Source organism: Euleptes europaea, chromosome 2 (assembly GCF_029931775.1).
Source record: "Euleptes europaea isolate rEulEur1 chromosome 2, rEulEur1.hap1, whole genome shotgun sequence".
NCBI lineage: Eukaryota > Metazoa > Chordata > Lepidosauria > Squamata > Sphaerodactylidae > Euleptes > Euleptes europaea.
Genome location: NC_079313.1, coordinates 86702793 through 86718813, shown reverse-complemented (window position 1 = coordinate 86718813; position 16021 = coordinate 86702793).

Here is a 16021-nt window from a genome sequence, read left to right as displayed (position 1 = left end):
TCAGTGCAATACTATGAGATCCATATCAGGTGTACCTTTATTAAACTGTTTAGTTGTGTACATTCCCTACAGCCAGGTTTTACAGGATCGCTGATTCTATAGGGCCACACCCAAAAGACCCTAATACAAGTTGGAATCAATTCAGTCCTTAATTGGAAGGGACTTTGCATCAGAGACAGACTCTGCTTCCCCTGAAGCAGAGTGCCCATTGTCCCATTCCTAAACATTTATTTCTTTACTTCATTTATATCCTGCCCTCCTCCCCAGTGGGGGCCCAAAGCAGCTTACATCATTCTCCTCTCCTCTATTTTATCCTCACATCAACCCTGTGAGGCTGAGTATGTGACTGGCCCAAGGACACTCTGCAAACTTCCATGGCAGAGTAGGGGATTCAGACCTGGGCCTCCCAGATCCTAGTCTGACACTGTAACAGCTACACAACACTGGTTCAGAAAGCTAAGAAGCCTCCTTTTTTGCATTAACCAGAGGATCATCAGAGGGGCTCACCCTTTGTCCTTAGGGCTCGTAAGTAGGGTTGCCAACTGGCTTGAGAAATTCCAGGCGATTTGAGGGTGGAGCTTGGGGAGGGCTGGGTTTGGGAAGGGAGAGGACCTCAACAGGGTATAATGCCATAGAGTCCCTCTTGCAAAGCAGCCATATTCTCCAGGGAAACTGATCTCTGTAGGCAGGAGATCAGTTGTAATCCTGGGAGAGCTCCATGACCCACCTGGAGGTTGGCAACTCTACTTACAGGCCTCCTGGCATACCTTCACTGACCTTCTATTCAGAAAAGCTAGTCTGAGGGCTTTCCCCCAATGAACATAAAAAGGTTTTGACAGGATTGATAAGGGGAAATTTGCATTATAGGTCACAAAAAATGCAACTTCAAACATGCTGAATTCTTAGTAGGGATGTTTAGATTCTCCTCATTTTCCCACTAGAAAGTTTCCAAATTTGAAAATGCTGAAAATTCATGTATACGAGACTACTTTCTTTACAACCCAGTGTCCACAAGCACAAAGGCATCAGAGGTTAGGCACACCAGCAAACTCAGCTCCAGGGCAGCCTTATTCCTAGACTAATCGTTCCCCTTGTGCTCAAGTCACCCTGGAAAGATGAAGCACCCCGAGTAGCTCCAAATTAGGCATGTCTTTCCACTTTATTGCCATTTTTGCCAATGGTTACCATAGGGTTGCCAACCTCCAGATACTAGCTGGAGATCTCCTGCTATTACAACTGATCTCCAGCTGATAGAGATCTGTTCACCTGGAGAAAATGGCAGCTTTGGCAATTGGACTCTATAGCATTGAAGTCCTTCCCCTCCACAAAGCTAAATAAGTGCTTCTCATTGGATTGCTGTAGCAGGGGAACACTCAGCCCATAACATTTTTGTAAAACTTAAAAATAGCAGAATGGGACAGGAATAGGGACAAAGTGGCATTCATCACCATTCATGCCACAGGCAGTCTTCAGTCGCTGCAGGTTACATTTGCACAATCGCATTCCGGATGGAAATCAAAACGATTATGCTGTTGTAGAGGGGAAGTATTGTGTTTTCCCAGATACAGCTTGGAAAATGCATCAGAAAAGTTACCTTGAAGGAAGACATCTGGATCTCAAATATCAAATAAATAACAACTGTGCATTTATTGCATGGGGGGGGGGGGAATGGCTGTGTGGGAAAGCCTTCTATCTGCATGTGCATGTTGCTCCCTAAAAAAAAAAAAAATCAAATCAGAGATTCTGCCCAAAAAGAGAACTAACTTCCTCAGGCTGCAAACATACACAGTCCATTTCTCTTTTCAACTGTAGTCCCTTTTCAGTTATAGACTTCCCAGCCGAAATTTGCAAATGTGTTTCTGGAGGGTGGTTTTCTGCACTAGATTTAAGAACAAGAAAAGAGCGAGAGGCTTTCAGTAGGTTAATAAGCCAACCCATTGCCAAGTTAGGTATGTACGTGAAGGGGTCTTGGTGAGGGTCTTTAATCCCAGTTTTTGATAAATAGAAGACATTCTAGTCATAATAAAATGTGTTTTACACTCAGAGGGAGGAATGGAGGGGCAGTTGGCCTGGGTAGTGCTGGCTTCTGAGCCCAAACAATGAGGTTAAGAAACATAACTGTAACGCATTAGTAAATTGACAATGAAATTGCAGTTACTTCACTGGCTCTTTATTAAATAAACACAGCCTGAAATGGACCTGTCTGCCCTGGAGGTATTTGTATAGGGTTCATATTACTAACTCAACACTGCTGCTAACACACACTCTCCAGCACTGCATACCCTGGCATGCAAACGCATTCCAGAACAGCCCCTGCAAGGTGGAGTAGACCTCGCTTTTCCCCTTGTCACTTTTTCCTTTACATTGCAACTTCAATTTTACAGCCTTTGGCTGCTACCTCCGCATCTTATTCCCCCAGATTTTAGCCCCTCCGGAGACTAATAGAGGAAAGGCTATGCAGGATCACACATGCCAACAGCACCTTCCAAGACCACCCCACTAATGAAAAAACAGACCTCCTTCCCAGTTTGCTCACAACCAAGAAAAATGCCTTCCTCTGCCACAACCGCTTGACTTGGCCTTTGAACAACTGAGGCCAAGGCACGCCATTAGGCGTCTCCCTTCCCTACACAATCCAAAGAAGGATCATTAGCATATGTGACTTTACTTCATTAACATCCAAACTCCCCCTTCCATATAAAACAGTGATAATATACCTCACCTTAGCTCCACAGCTATCATTAACCCATTCAGATCAACGCTGACCACATGAACCAACAGCAGCTTCCAGCAGCCTTCTCCTTGTAGTGCCCTCGCTTAGGAATGTCGGTCTGGCAACAGTCAGGTTCTGTGGTGGATCCAGTCCTTGTTAATGGCATACCAGAGTGTGTAGAGAGGGCATCATCACCTTCTGCAGGAAGGCGTGCAAAAACGGTTTGATTTCAGAAAGCATTTAATGGAGGGTAAACAATTTGGGACAGCAGGAAAAGAGGAAGACCCAACAAGAGATGGATTGACTCAATAAAGGAAGCCACAGCCCTCAGTTTGCAAGATCTGAGCAAGGCTGTCAAAGATAGGACATTTTGGAGGACTTGACGGCACTTAACACACACACACACACACACACACAAACAATTAACACACACACACAGAGAGAAACAATTTGGGCAGACCCGGCTGTGTTCTTATCTTGTGTTCCATTATTATCTTGTATGTTTTTTTCTCTCTCATCATGTTGATGGATCGTTATATCTTTTTATGTCATCACAAATTGTTGTTGCTTTGTTAGCTGCCTTTGTTAGCTGGGATATTTTTTAAAAAAATAAACAAATAGAATTTAAAAATCCATTTTGCACCAACAAACCAGGGTGGAATCAGGTTTTTGCTAATTGTTGCTGTGCCCAAAGAAAAGCCTCACTAACCTTATGTGCCAAACTGAATTGGACAAATATGTAGCCCACAACAAAATGCCATGTGTTCCTATTTGTACTCAGGGACCAAGTCTGCTGAACTAAACCAACACCACCATTTGTAGTCAAGGTTTCCTTATTAAGAAGAAGAGTTGGTTTTTATATGCTGACTTTCTTCCACTTAAGGGAAAATCAAACCAGCTTACAATCACCTTCCCTTCCCCTCCCCACAACGGACACCCTGTGAGGTAGGTGGGGCTGAGAGTGACTTGCCCAAGGTCACCCAGCTGGCTTCGTGTGTAGGAGTGGGGAAACCAATCCAGTTCACCAGATTAGCCTCCACTGCTCATGTGGAGGAGTGGGGGAATCAAACCCGGTTCCAAGAGTTGGAATATATTCCAAGAGTTGGAATATATCTATAGATGAGCCTTGAGTGTCTTCTTTGCTTGTGGAAATCAACCTAGGGCTCACCAAGTGAGAGTGCTGGAATTTTTCAAGAAGATCTTGTGGTTACCTTTATCTGAACTGATGCATATTTTGTTGGCTGTGGCACATTTGTTTCATGTTGAAAAGTAGGTCTCCTGTATACTCACACATTCAGAAAAGGCTTCTGCCCCTATAAGAAGCTAGAAAGAAAGACTGGTGTTCCTCTAACAGATGACCCAAAAAGAGGCAAGTTTACATTCAGGCATTAAACAGGTCCTACTTAGCACTGTGACCACTTCTAAAATCAAGTATGCAGCAAAAAGAACTGTATACATATTAACACCTGGGTAACATCACAACATCTCCCTGATAATACATGCTGCCCAGCTAAAAACATGTAAGCTTATGCCTGAGATCCCAACTTTGTGCTTTTTAATCTTACATTGCAATGTTAAGCTATGCTTCAGTGTATTTGCATCGGCTATAGTATATCTGCCAGTCGTGTCAATTCAGCAGAAGGCTGTGTTTCAGATTCATTGGGTTCTAATAAATGTATGGAAATAAGATTAATAGCTAGTGATGATTGCTGTAGGTCCAAAGCAGACCTGGTACATATGGTTTGCACCTGCCTGCCCCTTTTTTTTTTTTGGGTACCATAGTGGTACCTGTGTTTTTCCTCAGCAGGACTAATAGCAGTTTCAGAGAATGCCATGGGGAAAAAGCACAGGGGGAGAGGTTAAACACCCCGTCCGCTGGCACCATTTCCCCAATCAAATTAGCCGTCTTGTATAAACTGCTTTGAAGTAAAGAAAATATGTTTGAGAGGTCTGATTGTGAATCTCTCACATTGTATCTGTAGGAGAAAATTAGCATAGCTATCTCTGAAAGTATCATTATTATTGAAGTATCTACACCACCAGCATGATGTAGCGGCTAAGAGCAGCAGACTCTAATCTGGGCCTTTTATACATGGGTTGTTCCCATTGTGGTTACCCCTCTCCCCCCCTCAACTACTTTGGGGCTTTGTTTTAATTATGCATGTGTTTTCCGACCTTCAGAAGTTGCTTTGCTCTCCCCTCATGCTTTCAGGATGCTGTTTTACCTCAAGTTTAAAGTCTGCCTCGAACCCCAATCGAAAGCCGGTCCTGTGCATACTTGTCACTTCGGGTTTTTCTCCCCACATCCATTCTCACTTCTCCCTCCCATGTGTCTGTCCCCCTCATCCAACCCCTCCCCTTGAAGCCATTATCGAGTGCACTAGCAAGAGAATAATGCTGAGACTGACCCCTTGAGTGTGGGTCAGTTTCAGATCAAACAGTTGAGAAAACGCTGAAATAATCACAAACAACCTATGCAGCTGCTTTTGTTCAGTTTCACAGGGAGTGTGGGTCAGTTTCCGTTCTCCACAGGATGGAACAGAGCTGGGCTGATTTGCCACCCTTCCCCTTACATGCGTGGTCTTATAGGCATTAAAGCCTTTTTTTTTTTTTTTGCGAGTGTGACTACCGATGGAACAATGAATGTCACAAATGAACGTGCAAGTGTTTTTATGTTCTTATGACCCCTGCATCAAGTTATGCAGAAACAAATTGGTCGGGGGGTAGGGGTTGTCCAGACCCTTCTCTGCTTTGGCTGTAAAATGGCCACTTGGTTTCGATCAAATTAAAGAATCTCACTGCAGGGCTGGTGACATATGTCTGGTGACATATTTAAAAAAAAACACACCACAGCCAATTACAAAGCAGTGTTTTCAGAAGGGAGAGGCTCATGTGTAGTTCAGAAGCTCCACATTTTCACTGGGGATGCATAATTGATCACAAGGTACTCCTGGAATTTCTCCAGGGCAAAAAGCCCCTATGCATAGTATTTGAAAAATCTGACTGCAAATACTGTGCATTTATAGAGCAGCAGATCCTGCAGAAACAGACCATGCTTAAAAGGCCCTGGAGAACCAGGTTTGATTCCTCACTCCTCCACATGAAGCCTGCTGGGTGAGCTTAGGCCAGTTACAGTTTTCTCAGAACTCTCTCAGCCCCACCTACCTCACAAGGTGCCTGTTGTGGGGAGGAAGGGATTGGGATTGTAAATCGCATTGATAGTCCTTAACATAGAGTAAAGCGGGGTATAAAAACCAACTCTTCTTGTTCTACTCTGGAATACTTCCCATCATTCTGGTTACTTGGTAAGGCAGCAATGTTGTTGACTGCTGGGGTGGAGTTGGTGGCCAAGTGTACTGTCCTAGAAGTGTGAGGGCCAAACTACATGTTTCAGTAAGGAACTGTGACTTGGGGTTTTTCCACGCATGATGTTTCCCTGTTGCTGCTGCAGCTGCTAAAACAGCACAGTGACAATGGAACTCCCACATGGCAGGTTTCCTCATAGTTTCCATGCTCCAGTCCCTGGGCAGAGACCATCCCTCTTTGGTACGGCAGTCTCTAAACCTAGAACTAACAAAGGTAATTTGCTCTTAGGGCAAACTACCAGTCCACATTATTAAATATAAAGAAATGTGTCTAAATTATAAATTCCATCACCCTTTATCTGCCACTGTCCGTTTCTTTTGAAATTGCTTAAGTTTGGGTAGAAAACTGTGAATGATTCAGAAATGAAATCCTGCCCATTTTCCTATATGCTCAAAGGCCCCAGCAGTGAGTCTAGGGTGCTACAAAACTCCATAATGCAACATGCTAATACATTTTGCCCTGCAATCTTTGATGTATAGAGATGTGTGTGTGTTGTGCCGTCAAGTCGCTTCCGACTCATGGTGACCCTATGAATGAAAGTCCTCCAAAATGTCCTAACTTTGACAGCCTTGCTCAGATCTTGCAAATTGAAGGCTGTGGCTTCCTTTATTGAGTCAATTCATCTCTTATTGGGTCTTCCTCTTTTCCAGCCAATGTATAGAGATATTGAATATAATTTGTCCACAACACCGTCATGCTTTGCAGAAAGGCCCTATACTCTCTCTGAGTATATATACGTACATATATAAACTGCATGACCCTATCCAGAATACTAATAGATTTCACATATTGTAGGTATCATTAATGTAACAGAGCCAACTGTTTCAGTTCATATGATTCACTCTTTAAAGCTGCATTGTGAAGCACATAAAATTGAATTTGTGTTTCCTCTCCACCTTTCACTTTAAATAAGAAGTAGGGCCGTCTGCATCCAACCTATGCATTTTTTTTCTCCTTCAAAACCTAAAACTGAAGAAGAGTTGATTTTTATTTGCCAATTTTCTCTACCTTTTAGGGAGAATCAAATCGGCTTACAATCTCCTTCCCTTTCCCTCCCCACAACAGACACCTTGTGAGGTAGGTGGGGCTGGGAGAGTTCAGAGAGAACCGTGACTAGCCCAAAGTCACCCAGCTGGCTTCATGTGGAGGAGAGGGGAATCAAACCCAGTTCTCCAGCTTAGATTTAAAAACTGGCTTTAAAAAAAATCAGGCTAACTGTCCCCCTGCCCGCAAGATTCAATAAAGGCCAGTTCCCCTTTTCTGTGGTGTTCACCTCTGTTTTGGAACACCTTTCCTATAGCTGCTCACCTGATGCCTATCTTTTTTTCTGTTTTAGGCCTCAACTACAAACATTTCTGTTCATTCAAGCTTTTTGTTGATTTTTCTCAATTTTTTGTCCAGATCTCCACCCCCTCCCACCCCCATTCTTTGATGCTGGTGGGGTTTGTTGTAAATTGCAGCACTCATTGTTATTTACTAGGTTTTTATTGTTTGTTTTATCTTTGGTTATTTAGCTTTATTTATTTATGCCATTGTTGAGTCGCCTTTCTCCTACAACACACTCAAGGCAACTTTCAATGGGAGTTTAAAAACACAATGCAGAATTAGTTAAACACAGTCACATCGCTAAACATCATTGGGAAAGCTGTCCCAACAATGCAGCCTGACATAGCTTCTGAAAGTGTAACAGAGTCGATGAACAGGCAGAGGCTGATCCAAGCTGCCCACAGGAAGGAATGGTAAGAAGGCCCTGGTCTTAGAAGCAGAGTTGCACAGAGGTGGTACATATTTCTTTTGTGTCCTGTAAAATCCCTCCAGCACAGTGTAATGTGGGACAGAATTTTTAATAAATAAACCACCACATTCCAGACCTGGATACACTGAAGATATTAAGCTTGGCCCTTGGCTCTACTCCCATGCCTTTCCAGATACCAAAACTTTTTTATTTGAAGAGTTGGTAACCATAGTCTGGGCTTCACCAAGCCAGCAGCCTCAGTAGTACAGTTGCTGGCTTTACTATTATATGAGTCTTCAGAGGAAAGTATAAGAAATCTTTTGAATCAGCAAATGCATTCAACAGGGCCAAGCACATAACTTTCCATTTTTGCTCCTCCAAAGCCAAGTCTCAGTACAGGTTAACAAATGGCCCTGAAGAAATGAGAGCTAAGTATCTGGGTCTATATATCAAATGATGACTTGAACATGTGAAATAAACCATCACTGATTTGCCATGCATGGCTTAGAAACCGACAGGAGATAGGGGGAGGCTAGGGTTGCCAGGTCCCTTTTTGCCACCGGCAGGAGGTGTTTGGGGTGGAGCCTGAGGAGGGCGGGGTATGGGGGGAGGGACTTCCATGCCATAGAGTCCAATTGCCAAAGCGGCTATTTTCCCCTGGTGAACTGATGTCTATCGGCTGGAGGTCAGTTGTAATAGCAGGAGATCTCCAGCTAGTACCTGGAGGTTGGCAAGCCTAGGGGAGGCAGGGACTTCCATGGGAGGATCAGCATTCCCAGGACAATGACATCACTTCCAGCATGACCTGGAAGTGGTCTCATCATGCCGAGGGTGACACTCTTGCATTTGCCCCAAACTCTGTGGTTTAACCACAGGTGTTTGGTTAAACACTACAGTGTCATCCTGTGTGACCCCCCCCCCCCCACCGGTTTCATCCAGGAATTTCCTTCCACTGCCTGGCTGAATAGCAGCAGGCAGTGGGAAGGTAGAAAACCTATGATGAAACACCGCAGCCAGAAAGTTTATGTACGCAGTTGTCTCTTCAAATTCAATAGTTATTTTCTTTCTCTGAAAAAAATGCAGTTGTTTCGAGAGAAGACATTTCACACATCAGCTCCTAATCACCAAGTGTTGAGTAATTAGGTGAAGAGCAGCAATCACATGCATTGTCTGTTGCAGCCCTCACCTTAGGCCTGATGAAACCAGGAAGGTTCACACTGTCCTGGCATTCTGGAAATTATGCCAAACTGAATTATTCAGGAGGGCATTTCAGAAAGATGTTTTAAAGAAGGGAAAGAGACTGTGGACTCTACAACTGCATATAATACATAAAGTCTGTTGCAGTATATACTATCCTATTATGTAATTTCTGCATTAGAATCATAGAGTTGGAAGTGACCACCAAGGTCATCTAGTCCAACCCCCTGCACAATGCAGGACATTCACAACTACCTCCCCCCACACACACACACCCAGTGACCAGAAGATGGCCAAGATGCCCTCCCTCTCATCATCTGCCTAAGGTCACAGAATCAGCATTGTTGGCAAATGGCCATCTAACCTCTTCTTAAAAACCTCCAGGGAAGGAGAGCTCACCACCTCCCGAGGAAGCCTGTTCCACTGAAGAACTGCTCTGTTAGAAAATTCTTCCTAATGTCAAGACGGAAACTCTTTTGATTTAATTTCAGCCCGTTGGTTCTGGTCCGACCTCCTGGGGCAACAGAAAACAACTCGGCGCCATCCTCTCTATGACAGCCTTTCAAGTACTTGAAGATGGTTATCATATCCCCTCTCAGTCTTCTCCTCTTCAGGCTAAACATACGCAGCTCCTTCAACCTTTCCTCATTGTGTCATTTTAATACTTACAATTTGTTTCAGATTGTCTCAGATTTCGGCTTGGTTTCAAATTTCTGCAGTCCTAATCCTATTACATTGCTTATTGGATGCCCCATCCTGTTGATTGTATTGATTTATACTGTGAAATCACTCTTGAGTCTCAGTGAGAAAGGCAGACTATAAGTAATGTAAATAAAATAAAAATAAATAAACATCATATATTTCCACACCATCCATATGTTATGAGAAGAAATAGTTCGCAGTTAGATACTGAATTTTTGAAAATGCAATCCTTATGACATGGACTCCCCTTAGAGGAGGATTTTTGAACATCCAGGTACAGAGCAACAGATTAGAAAACTGAAACAGCATTGGGCAAAGAGGAGTGAAATGTGTGCTGGAGAAGAGAGAAGAACAAAATAATCCCCTCTCTCTTTAGCATGAAGTCTCTTTAAGCTAGGAGCTCTGGCTGAACTTTCCTTTAAAATAGTCTAAACAGGCTGCACAGAAAAATAAAAGAAGAAATATCTTCCTCTCAGGAAACACATTCATTAAAATTCAGGGGGGAATAGCAGTTAAGAGATCTCATACGCCACAGATGACTCTTCTGTGGCAAAGAAACATAGCAGATGTCCACATGGGTCTTGTTTCTCTGGAAGATATAGTCCTAAAGGTTAGTTTGCCAATACCCACCTTCCATCCTATATGTACACAGAGTGACCCCATCATCTACAAATTGAAAAGCCATCCTGCTTGGCTCAGCTTGACTCAGCCTGTGCCATAGGTTTTGTTTTTTGGTTTTTTTTTTCATTTTCTGCTGGAATAACAGGTTCCAGAGGGACAATGAAGCAAAACTTAAGCTGCTTCTACTTTTTTTCATTATTATTATTAATAATTTTTTGCAAGCAGAGGCAAGGCAGACATTGCTACTGATCCCACATGCCTGGTCTAATTGTTGTGCTGAGGCTACTCGGCCCACATGAGGTGATGGAAAACTTTTTCATCTGCATCAGGTGCCGCTGTCGAGACCAGCAGTGCTCTAGTTACACTATCAGCAAACGTTATAAACACACAGGCACATTCCAAATATTTATTCCACATGAAATATCCCATCTGCTATTGAAGGAAATAAAGGAGGAGAAGAGAAAGAAAGAGAGCTGCGGGTGTACAGGGTAGTGGAATTAAGAATAAACTTAAGGTGGAGCATGTATCTGAGGAAAAGCAATCATGACACAATTTGGAGTACAATATCACTTTTTAGGAAGGCCGCTGCACCGGCTTTCTGGACTGGAAACTGCCGTTTCTTCGTTACCTCTAATGAAATGATGCTGCTCATATTAAGGCTGAGATTTTTGCCAGTCTTAAAAACAATAGTGGGTGTATTTGTTATTAAAACAGAGAAATAGCAAAGGTATTGAGAAGTGTGTTTCTAGCCAATGTTCTAGAAGGCTGAAGCCAACTGAAACAAAAGAAGCCACAGAAGAACCTAGAATGCCAAAAAAATGGCTTTATCAGCCAGACTCTCTGCTGAAGTAATACAAGCAAAGTCACAGAGAGTGGCATACTATGCTTTGACTGCTCCTCTGACTGCGGATGTGAAAGCATGCCTTCGGAATAGGTGTGGTCCCTGTGTTATTTTTAGCCCTGCGTAAATATTAGAGCAGAGGGTTTTAATATTTTCTTCCTGAGCCTGCCCCAGGATTTCAATCAAATACCTAGCCACTGCCATCTGAAAGTTGGAACTGGAGTAAACTTTGTCCTGCTTAATATTCAAAGGATCTGTCTTGAGCTGGTTACGGCTATGAAAAGGGAAGCATGCAAGGTTATAGTTGGATCTGTCAAGTCTGAGTTTGCTGCTTCTAATCATGGGAGAGGGGCCTGTTTCCTAAGGATTCTCTCTCTCCTTCTTCAATAGGTGGTGTAAACACCTGTGAGTCTTGCCGACTTCAAGGAATAGCTCCGGGTGTCCCTCAGCTCCTTGCTGCTGCCAAAGAAACCAAGCAAGCTGTCAGCATCAATGCTTCTCTTAACTGTCATCAGATGAGTAACCATCCAAGAGAAAGTCAAAATTGATTCTTAATTTAGTGAAAGCCAGCCTGGGTTACACAATTACACTTGACATACACCCAGAGAATACTGTAACAGTAACAGGCCACATCTATAGCTGGTGTTGGGTTGCCAACTGACCAGAAAAAGAAACCTCCATGCCTGCTGTTGCCTCCTTAACAATAGCATGATGCACAGAAATCAGTAGGAGAAGCTTTTCACAGGTAAATATTAGATAAATATCACTTTCTGGTGTCTGCAAATCAAGCTGCTTTTAAAGGCTGGACTATGGTGGCCACTTCAGAAATTGCCCAGTTCAACCTCCTTTCAGCCCTAAAGCTGATTTGCTAGTCCTGAAGAGAAGTAACTGTGGAGCACAGATTTTCCTCACTCTAATTCTTTGCAAAAATGCAAAATAATATTCTCTTAATTTTATCCTTCACCCCAAATGTTGTTGCTTGTTAATGCTTTTGGATTGAGAATTATTGGGGAAGGGACAAGGTATAAAAGTAATGAGTTGAGCATTATCGCATTAAAATTAATCAGTAAGAGCTGTCCAGTTTTGCAACCTGAATTATGAAATATTAAAAGTAGAATCATCATTAGTTCAAGCAGAGTTACACTTGCATTTAATGATGGTATGAAGCTTGAATATAATGGTCTTGTAATGTGAATCCCCCCCTGATCATAATATACAGCCAGGATATTGACAGTGTGGTATAGTGGTTAGAGTGGAGAGGCAGTGTAAAGAGCCATTCTGGTGTAGTAGTTAGATTGCTGGACTAGTATCTGGAAGGGCCAATTTTTAATCCCCATTCTTGCCTTGGATGTTTGCTGGGTGACCTTGGGCCAGTCACACATTCTTTGCCTAACCTACCTCACAGGGTTGTTGTAAGAATAAAATGGAGTAGCAGAGAACACTGTAAGCTGCTTTGGGTCCTCAATGGGGAGAAAAGCAGGGTGTGAATTAAGTCAATTGATGCAGTTTATTATTGTTCTCCTTGCTCTCAAATTATTATTTTGTTCACAGTTTTAAAAGTATGTCTTTCGAGCTTGTATTTGCTTTTTGTGCCTGTATGGTCATCATTCTTCAGTCAAGGTTGATGCTTGGAACTTTTGGCGGGTGCTCTGAAGTTTATTACTGTTAACTCTTCAATTGGTCTAAATGAAATTGTCCTGGTTGCTGAAACTGACTTGATCTACCTTGTAAATGCCATCTGAGCTGTTGGGTCTTCTTCCTCCTCTACCACACAGGGACACACAGTGGCAGATATGGGGCCAGATGTCATGGCTGTTCACACGCTATACACAATAGAAGAAGAAGAGTTGGTTTTTATATGCCAGTGTTCTCTAACACTTAAGGAAGAATCAAACCAGTTTACAATCACCTTCCCTTCCCCTCCCCTCCCCACAACAGACACTCTGTGAGGTAGGTGGGGCTGAGAGAGTTCGTAGAGAACTGTGACTAGCCCCAGGTCACCCAGCTGGCTTCATGTGGAGGAGTGGGGAAGCAAATCCAGTTTACCAGATTAGCCTCCGCCGCTCACGTGGAGGAGTGGGGAATCAAACCCGGTTCTCCAGATCAGAGTCCATCACTCCAAACCACCACTCTTAACCACTACACCATGCTGGCTCTTAGTAGGAAAAGCAGTACCACATACGGTAGTTGCCTGCACAACATGCAGCCTTCCCTTGCACCTGCATTTCAGTTCCTTAAGATGCAATGCAAGAATGCAGAAAAACAGGAAAAATTAGAGACTATTTAGACATTTGGTATAAAGAGCATCCCCCCCCAAAAATGTTAGTAGATGCTGCTTATACTTGAAGACTCAAATACACAATGATTTCACTCATCACTGCTTGCATGAGCTGCGCAGGATAAGGCCCTTTCAAGTAATGTACTAAATCATTTCACCCTTGGTTGGAAAGCAGCCCCTTCTGGCAGTAGTTTACAGGTATGCACAGTACATAAGTGGAAGTGAAGTTTACCGGGTAGAATTGAAATTTCATAGTGAGACGGGAGTTTGTCGGCAGAATTCTTTGGTTAACTAAAACCAATACTCCATATGTGTCCATGAGCCCTAAAGTATCTTCTGTGAGTGCAGTATGTCTGAACTGGCAGCAGCACGTTTCCAACTGAGAATAAAATCACTGTCTTGTGACTAAAATTAGATAAAGTGACCATACTATCTGAGAGCTGGCTGCACAAATAAAAACCTGCTCTTATTTTTATTTGCTGTTGACACTGTTGCAAATCCATACAAGTAAAGCTTGGATCAAAATCCAGCACTTCTCTCAAAGGAGGAAGACAGAGGAATGGGAAAGAGTGAGAGGGAAAAGACAAGAAACAGGTCTATACTCTGCCTTAACTGCTACTGGTGTAGATCAGGAGTAATTAGAGTTAAAAGAAGTAGCTTAGAAAGATGATCAAGCTTAGACAAGGGGGAAAAGGAGAAGGGAGGGTGTGAGCAGGCTTCTGGAATGAAAGGGGACAGTAAGAGGTTTGGATTTCTAGGCAGATTGATGATTGAGGTAATTCATCCTTGGCAATATCAATTCGACTCTTGTAAACAAGGAATAAATGCCTATTGCAGTTTTAAGCAAGATGGTTCAAGTTGCTTTTGAAATGACTGTAGATGTTCTTGACCAGCTGACCAGAGCCAACATTAGTGAGGCACTCTAAGAGTCTGAAAATCCTTTGCTGAGAATATTTAATTTGATCCACTCTCATACAGCCAAGGCCCAAATTACATGACATATGGAGATCCATTATTGTTTTTTCCTGACTCTGTTTGTAATGCTAAGTAGCCAAAGATAGGTTTAGAGTGAAGGACTGGTGGGAGTGATTTCACTGTTTTCACTGTTTTCTTGTCAAGATTTGCTTATGTACTCAAAATCCTCTGTCAATAGCTATTTTCCACCCATGGAGAAAAATATGGGATCCTCAAATATTTTCTCTTGATGAAAGAAAACCAACCAGAGGGCAATTTTGAGCAGACAAGTGGCAGGAGGGAAGAGGCTAAATACAACTGGTCCTCCATTCAACTCGAAGCTACCCAAGCCTGCTTTAAACAAAGTCAGTAAATTTATAATGGAGTGAGACATAATGCATATAGTTTGACTAGGGTTGCGAAACTCCAGGTGGTGGCTGGAGATCTCCCGCTAGTACAACTGATCTCCAGGTGATAGAAATCAGTTCCCCTGAAAATGGCCGCTTTGGAAGGTGAACTCTATGGCATTGAAGTCCCTCCCCTCCCCAAACCCAGCCCTCCTCCAGGTATTTCCCAGCCTGGAGTTGGCAACCCTACATTTGGCCCAAAGGAATACAGGTTTGCCAAGTCAAATCTCAACAATAAGGAAGTTTGTGTAGCTCCAGTATTCTGATATTAAAGGTCGTCCTATAAAATATGGGGCGTTTATCAAGTGATTTTGGAATTTTGAGCATGGGGGGGCAGAAGTCCTGTTCCCTTTCCCCAGCATCACCAGATATGGATCAGACCTCTCCCAGATCTTACATGGAAAAAATGACTTTTGTTAATTTCCTGGGATTTCTTGTGACTGCAAAGAATCTTTGGAAATCTTTGGAAGGCTGTGAAGTAGACATGTGTTAGGCAAATGGCCTTCAGCTCTGAAGTTCTGGAGTGTGTCTCCTGTTGAAAATGCAGGAATACAATTGAATGCAGACCTCTTTCAGGGTGCCGCCTTTCACAGGACAAAGTTCATATTATAAACCTGGTTCTCTTATAGGCAAATATAATGGTGTTGGCACAAGGGCAGGCATTTGGGGGCTGGTATCAGGGCCCCATGTCCTTGAAAGGACCCAACAGCAGCAACCCACCCTCCCTTTCTCTGGGCTATGGCAGTGGTGGCAATGGCCTCCTGGAAGGTCTGAGCCTGGCCACCCTGCCCCCTCAGCATGCCCACCACCACCAGAGGTAGGAGCAGTGGCTCCTCCTCTTACTCCCCTCCTCTACCAGTGTGGTGCAGTGGTTAAGAGCGGTGGTTTGGAACGGTGGAGAACTGGGTTTGATTCCCCACTCCTCTATACGAGCAGTAGGTGCTAATCTGGTGAACTGGGTTGGTTTCCACACTCTCCACATGAAGCCAGCTGGGTGACCTTGAGCCAGTCATGGTTCTCTTTGAGTTCTCTCAGCCTCACCTACCTCACAGAGTGTTTGTTGTGGGGAAGGGAAGGGAAGGGGAGGTGGTTGTAAGCCGGTTTGATTCTTCCTTAAGTGGGAGAGAAAGTCGTCATATAAAAAACCAACCCTACTTCTTCTCTACCAGATAATCAGAGGGCAGGTCACAGCAGCTAGCTGAGTAAG